The sequence below is a fragment of the Cygnus olor genome, chromosome 1 (genome assembly GCF_009769625.2).
Source record: "Cygnus olor isolate bCygOlo1 chromosome 1, bCygOlo1.pri.v2, whole genome shotgun sequence".
NCBI classification, from domain to species: Eukaryota; Metazoa; Chordata; class Aves; order Anseriformes; family Anatidae; genus Cygnus; species Cygnus olor.
Window position 1 is genome coordinate 63,048,238 of NC_049169.1, and position 7,599 is coordinate 63,055,836.

Genomic DNA, 7,599 nt, shown 5'->3' on the forward strand with positions numbered 1-7,599 from the left:
TAAGACACAGCGATGTTTTCAATGAATATCTTGCATTATGGTTAGTGTCTTTTATACATTATTTTGATCTATGATTTGTTCTGAGTGCCCTCTACTGAAAAGTAAGATGAAGTGATTAATTATTTAGTACCCAAAGATATAATGCCTGCAAAACATGTTTAGACAGTTGTACATTAATAAATTATATAAATGTATTGATATATGAAGGGTCTTAAAGCAAATTTACTGTTTCAAAGGTAAGTATATTATGCATATGTGTATATACATATATTTATTATAAGTATGTTGTGTTTGTTCTTTCTTATTCAGATTTTCGGGGGGGGCGGGGGGGGAATCTAATAATCTTAGATTATATAACAGCAGAAACCCAGTGCATTTTTCAGTAACAGACTCTTGAGAGTTAGCTCTAGAACACCTGGAAGTCAATAAGAATCTTTTCATTAGTTCAAGTGGCTTTGTATTGCTCCTAAGTAGGTATTGTATAATGTTGTCAGTTACGCAGGCAACTTCAGGATTGTTGTGCTGTTATAGGACAATAATAAATCAGAGAAATATAAGCATCAGGTGGTTGAAATTTGCACACTGGGAAACCACTAAGAGATGCATGTATGCATGTTATTTACATACACATATTAAATATGCATATATATATATATCTACAACAGTTAAGGTGAGATGGCCATCTTGAATGCTAACTGAATTCTTACTGTTCAACAAGCTTCTGATTAGCCATGAACCATCATGGTTCTACTCAACTCAGATTAAAGAGAACTATTACTTTAAAGTGTTGTATTATTCATTTTTAAAGGTATTGAATGCATCGTTTTGTATAGTATTTTAATTATCATAAAAACTTGCTCATAAATAAATAAATAAAAAACAGCATGCACGTTGTTTTATTGGAATAGTCTAGACATGCATTCCCAGCCTGTGTTTCTAAGGAACCAAGTCATTTCTGAAATGGTCTATCATTGCTCCCAGACACAGGACATGCAAATTTGTTTATTGAGATTGATAAAAACACCAAATTAGGATGTTTCCTCAGCATACTGTTTACAAAGCATTGGTAAGAGTGAGTCGTCAAGTACTACTAAGCAAAAGGGATGTGCTAGAGATTCCCTGCCAACAGAAGGTAACCCCAAATTCTCTCCACCATACTGTAATAAATCCATCATGTCACTAGATCATGAATCAAAATTAAGTGCCTCTGAAGTTCATCAGCCAAATTCACTACGCTAATTCTCTCTCTGCTCAATACACCGTTCACTAATATATTGATGTCAGTCTTAGCCTCCCATTCTAGCTTGTTATTCTTCCTTATTTCCTGTCTTCTTACTACCTTTTAAGCAATGTTTATTGCTTATTTTGGTGTATTATTATTATTATTATTATTAAGTACTCAGAGCAGGAATAACTTGATGCATTCATTTATCTTTCATTTTCCAAATTTACCTACATTTTTTATGCTTCTATCTGTTCAAGTGTTTTCCCTCTGTTGCCCTGAAGAACCTCTTTTTTTTCATAATTCTCAGCAGTCAAATATCTGACTGACTACAACTCGTATTTATGCCAGTATTTCTTCTGTTTTACATTTTACTTCACCAGATTTGTTTATCATGTAAGTGTTCTGCATTGCAAGTTTTCCTAAAGTTTTCTAAAGGTTCAATAAAATTGTTACAAAGACCATTACTATTTTGGTTTGTTCCTCATATGTAACATGTATAACATATAGAAAAATGTATTTACAAATATATACAGACACACACATTTATTTTGTTGTTTTATTAAGCTATTAAGCCTGCTCCAGTCCAGCTTATTCCAGCCTGTTCTTTGAACAGATTTACAGCTTAAAGGGATATACATACTCATCATAAGTAGTTTCACATAGCCATGCAGCAATGGTAAGCTACATGCATGGATATGCTTTGTGGGTCAGATTCTCATCATCAGTCCAAACTCTGCTGCCATTCAGGCAATTGAGCAGACTAAGGAATTTTTGGTTCTTCCCAATTGCTCTAACACACTACCATGCAGCACCTGGAATATGTGGTTTTGGGGAAAGAACAGACTCACAAAATAAAAGTAGTTCCACTTAATGAGCACCGCAGTAATTACCAGGGGGTTGTCAACATATCTCAGAGCTGCCAATTTTACCATGTGCTGCCCACATGTGCCTATGCAAGTGCAGGAAATCTATTTATTGCTTTTGATTATTAGGCTCATGAGACTTGCATGGAAACTGTTCATTGTATGGACAGCTGGTCATTGCCAGGGAACTTTGGAAAGTATGTGGTCTCAATCCTGTTTTGTAAGAGACCAAACCCTGCTCCTATATGACAGATATATCACAGCATGTTTACTCCTACATTAGATTACTCAAGTGACAGGAAGCAGAGTGTCTGCTTCCTCATGGGGATGGGTAATATGCAAATACTATAACAGTACTTAATAATCTAGTTCCAAAGCTATCTTATGATACACAATGGAGCCTCTGAATATTTCTTCAAGCCCCAATCACACCCTCCAGAACTGAGGCATGTTTGCTGCAGAAGAATGGAAGCCAGGCAGGGATAACAGAAATTGATTCCTAAGTCTGTCTTATTTTCAGCCCTACAACCCTGCAGCTATTCTCTTGCCTTTCCATGGCAATGTGCCAAAACAGACACCGTGTGCAGGACATCAGTGCAAGGACTCTGGCTTCCAAGAAAATGAGCAGGTTCAGGAGGAGGTTGTGCAAGGGGATTTCAGAACTACCTTGGCATGTGGCTTTTGTCATGGATGATGTTCATCAGATAACAAATCCAAGCACCCCCATTGGATCACACTTAGTGGGGAACTGGAAGGTTGGTGAAAAAAAGTTGCTTTCCCATGGAAACTCTTGGTTCTATAATTTCATGGTATACTGCAACATCTTAATACTTTCTAGGGGTACCATTTTCTTAGAAGATGAAATTCTGAATAACAACATTGGACTTAGAGTCCAGAGTTAGAGTGGAATTCATGTGCCCATCTGAGCTGATCATCCTTTCACAGTCAATGGAGAAGAACAGTTATTCTAAGGGCATAATTTATCTTATCTTAAGGCAAACAAGAGGGCTCAGATAAATCACAATACACTACACATTTCTGTTCATAAGCTATAAATAGATGACCAGATCAGATAGATACTTCTACAGTGTAGATATCTAAATGTAGATGAGACGACTCCTAACCATAAATTCTTCTGAAATCTTCTTCTCTAGGCCTAGGTCTTAAACTCTCATTAGCTATGATTTCTAGCTGATCTCTGGCTAATGGACCGGTACAATGATCATAACATATTTATGTATTAAATAAATAAATAAATAAATAAATAAATAAATAAATAAAGGGTTTTATGCTGCCCCGAAACAAAGCAAAACCCTAAAAACTGATCAAAACCTGAGTATAGGAGCAGTCTCATAACCAGATCTACAACTGGATTCTTTGCAGTTTCTTTCTGCTACATAGTGATTAGCTGTAGAGGAGAGTTTGGCCATATTTTCACCTCTACTGGGAGGAGAAATTTATGTCTAGAGCGGTTACTCAGAATTAGTGTAAATGCTTTTAAGCTAACCAAAATTTTTTTTTCTTCTTTTAGTCCTTTGCTTTTAAACGTATTTCTTTAAAGTTCATCATCTCAGTGTTTTTCCCCCTAAGGACATCATTCACTGTTTAAGAAAGGAGAGTTCTAAAAACTCAGTGTTCACAATTATTTGGCAGTGATTCTAACCCTAAAACTGTGCCTTGATTCCTGAGTTGTACAGTTATTTTGAGGATGCCACAATCAGAAAACTCCAGAAGTTTGTTTTCAGTCAGTTAATGTAAGACTAATTCTAATAATCAATATATAATTTTATTGTGACATTTACCAGCTCCTTTTTTTTCCTTTGAGTATGCACATTATAAACAATTTGGGAAAAGTTCACATCTTTAAGAGAAAAAGTACTTGTGACAACTAATGCTGAAAAAAAAAAAAAAAAAAGGAAAAAAAATAAATAAAAATAAAAAAGTGGAAGGGACATTTTGCACGTATAGATTTTCTTAAGGGATTTTGAAATGGTAAAACATCCTCTACAGCCCTGTTATATTCCTTCTCGGGTAGGCAATTTGTCAATGAAATGCATATTATGACATTTTCCTTTATGGACACTGAGACCAGATGTTAAAAGAAGCTGCTTGTGAAAGTTAGCAAACCATATATTTTAGAGACTCGGATGTACTAGCAAGAATATTTGGCTCTTCTCCCACCCCTTCAAGTTTATTTGTGCCTCACCAGACTTAATTTAGGCAAACACTGCTCATGTATACACAGTGATTGAATGACAAGTTAGAAATACTGATATGAAATCTTGATAATATTCATGATTCAGCCACATTTGAAATATGTTGGTTTAAATGCTTGGTTTGTTAATATGAATATTGTCATATATCCTGATCCATTCCTACATCTGTGTATGCATCACAGGACTCTTACCAGTGTGGTGGGCCAACATGACAGCATATTGAAACAAGCTGAAAATTCCACTTTTCCATAAGCATGGAAAATATTGTGCACTTAAAATAAAGTAACACTGATATAGCTTTCAAAATAATTATTAGCTGTGACCTCTAAGCAGATTCTGCTGCTGCCTGTTTCCTCAATGCTTGCAGACTAGATTAAGATATATGTAAATATTATACTTTGTGTTATGGTAATTAAACCATGATGGATAACCAGAATTTGGGGTGGGGTGGAGGGAATCAGCTTTCCTGGCATTTATTTAAGCCATTTGCAAGATAATTATTTAAGCCATTTGCAAATATTGTATAACGAGGAGCCTACAACGAAATCTGACTCCCTCCAGCCACATGTGAAAAGAAAATGACAAGCGTTCAAAGACATGCAGCACACTTCCTCCAGTGCACAAGCCCTGCACATTTTGCAAGTCAGTGATGAAGAAACAATGCTATGGCTCTGTCTGTTCCCTTTTCATTCCTTCTGGGAAGCTATGCCCACCGCCAGCTCCCATCCCCACAAAATTCTTCAGCGAGTAGCAACTACACTCTGGTTGTTAACTGAAATATGTGAGAAAGACTCCACAGACTGGTCTTTGCATGGTGCTGACACACTGTATTTGAGCATTGTTTCTAGCTTATTCCCCTGACTATAAACTAAATGCAGAGCACTGATTAAGGGCTAGGAAGAAATCCCTGGAATGACTGATTATACAAAATTGAAGTTGTGTCGATTAGAATTACCAGAGATTAGCTCCTTTCTCTCAAATGACAAAATAATTAAATAAATAAATAAATAAATAAGAGAATTGAAAACATCCTTCTAAGCCTAACAGAATTTATTTACCATGATTCAGTTGGGAAATAAGGTTCTCTCAGAATCATCACATGATATATCACTTTACAGTTAGACACATTACTATGGTCTCATGGTCTAGCCAAAGTATTACGCAGTTTTTAAGTTATTAAAGTACTAAAGAGTTGAGCACAGTGGGAAGAATCTGATTAATTTTCAGTTACCTATGGGAATAGCTTTGGTTGAAGATGGCCAGAGTGTTACCACCATCAGCTCTTCAATGAGCTTGTCTAAGTGTTCGAAGCTGGTTTGTAGGACATCAGACACCTTTTGAGGGCAGCTCTCTTTTTTTCCCAAGCAGGGCAGGTGGCAAAGAAAGGGTGAAGATAGCAGCATGAGATTGATTCACAGATGTGTATTGAATGGCATCTTCTCATTGTAAAAATGAGTTATCTGAGTTCATTTTCCAGAATCTGCTGTGAACAAAGAAAATGAATCATGAACCACTGGTTAAGAACTGAGAATTAAGCTCAGTCCTGACACAAATGGACATAATTTCTGTTGGTAGTAAATGGCATTGTACCCACTTAAGTCAAAGCTAAATTTGGCCAGTAACATATACCAAGCTCCAAACTAGTGATGATAGAGATAATTAAGAAATAATGACAGTGGAATAGGACAATGCCACAGGATAAAGGTCTTCTGCCACTCAACAAATGCTGAAATGAGGCTCATTTATCATGAATGAATGAGGATGCAGAGTTGATGTCTTTACTCTTTTGACAATGCTCAGTAGTATTTGTTTCTATTATGTGGAACTAAATGATTGATATATATGTAATAATTTTGTTCAGTGGCTATTGATAGTGCGGTGATGAACAGGTGTTCATTTCATAAATAGTTGACCTATTTTATTCTAATTAGCTTAAACAGACGATATCTTAATGTATTGTAGTAAAAGAGTGTAGTCCTTTTTTCCTGTAATTGCACAGCCACAAATTATTTCAGGAGGAGTTGCACTGAGTTCCACTAAGATTGAACTTTGTTACAGTGAGACAGAGATACAAAATAAGGGGCTACAAAATCCTTAATTTATTAGGCTTTTCAATGAAATATTTCGGAAACAAACTTTGTAGCTGTTATAGAAGGAACTTTGCCATGAAACAATCAAGTACTGAGAACAAAACCAGAACAAAAAATTATAATCATCAAACAAACTGCTTTTGGCTGGATCCAGTTTGGTAATAGCTTTTGGAAATCAATAAGGAGCATGCTCATAGCCATCTCACTAGAAGGCACAGAAAAACATCAATTCATTAGATGCAGATGAATGACCTAAATTCATCGGTAAAATCTGGCTGCTTTAACCACACTAGTAGCAAAACATACCTTATTTCACCAAGGCTTATGGCTAGCTTATATTATCAGAGACAGAGTACTTTGAGGAAGCTGGCTTTGAGGAAAAACTTTGAAAAGTCTTTGAGAAAGAAAAAAACTATTATCCTATTCTGAATTATTCTGAATTATTTGATCCATCTACTTCCTAAATCACAACATTATTCCAACATGACTTATCCACAGCGGAAGAAAACTCTCTAGTGCCAGTCATAAATTCATTCCTCAATAAGTGAAACTAAGAGAAAGAAGGGAAGGTGACAGGAAGAAAAAAAAAGGCAGGATTGCTAATATGTTACCTGTTGATATAATATGACCTTTTAAGGCACTATGTCTTACACACTTGTTCAAATACATTGAATACATTGCTTCTGTGTGACTTCGCCTTTCTTCTGTTTTAAGAAGCGGGTGAAAAAAAAAAAAAAAAAAAACTTAAAAAATCAGAGGAGGGCACTGTCTCCAGATCACTCTTGTCACCTCTGCCAAAGCATAATCAGCCATCACACAACAGGAGTCACTGTTGCTTTGCTCCAGTGTCTGTCACCAGACTGGAGCACCTCACCACAAAACACCACATCTTCAACCACTGTTTCAACTCATTTATGACTGAAGATTAGCCAGATGAGGTTTTCTAAGCACTCCTTACTTCCATCTACTATTAATTACCATCATTAATATATCGACTGACAGGACCCTCAGGGCACTGCCAGGCCGGACTGTCACTGCCCGGCTCCCCCAGGGCTCCTCTACACCACGTCAGCCCAGGGCCGTAAGCCCCTGCCCCAGCAAGACTGCTGCACGGCCTCAGTGTCCCCCAGCCTCCAGCCTTCACAGGCCACCAGCTCCCCACAGCCCTTCCATGCTCAGCCTGAGGGCCAGCCCAGCTGGGCCTG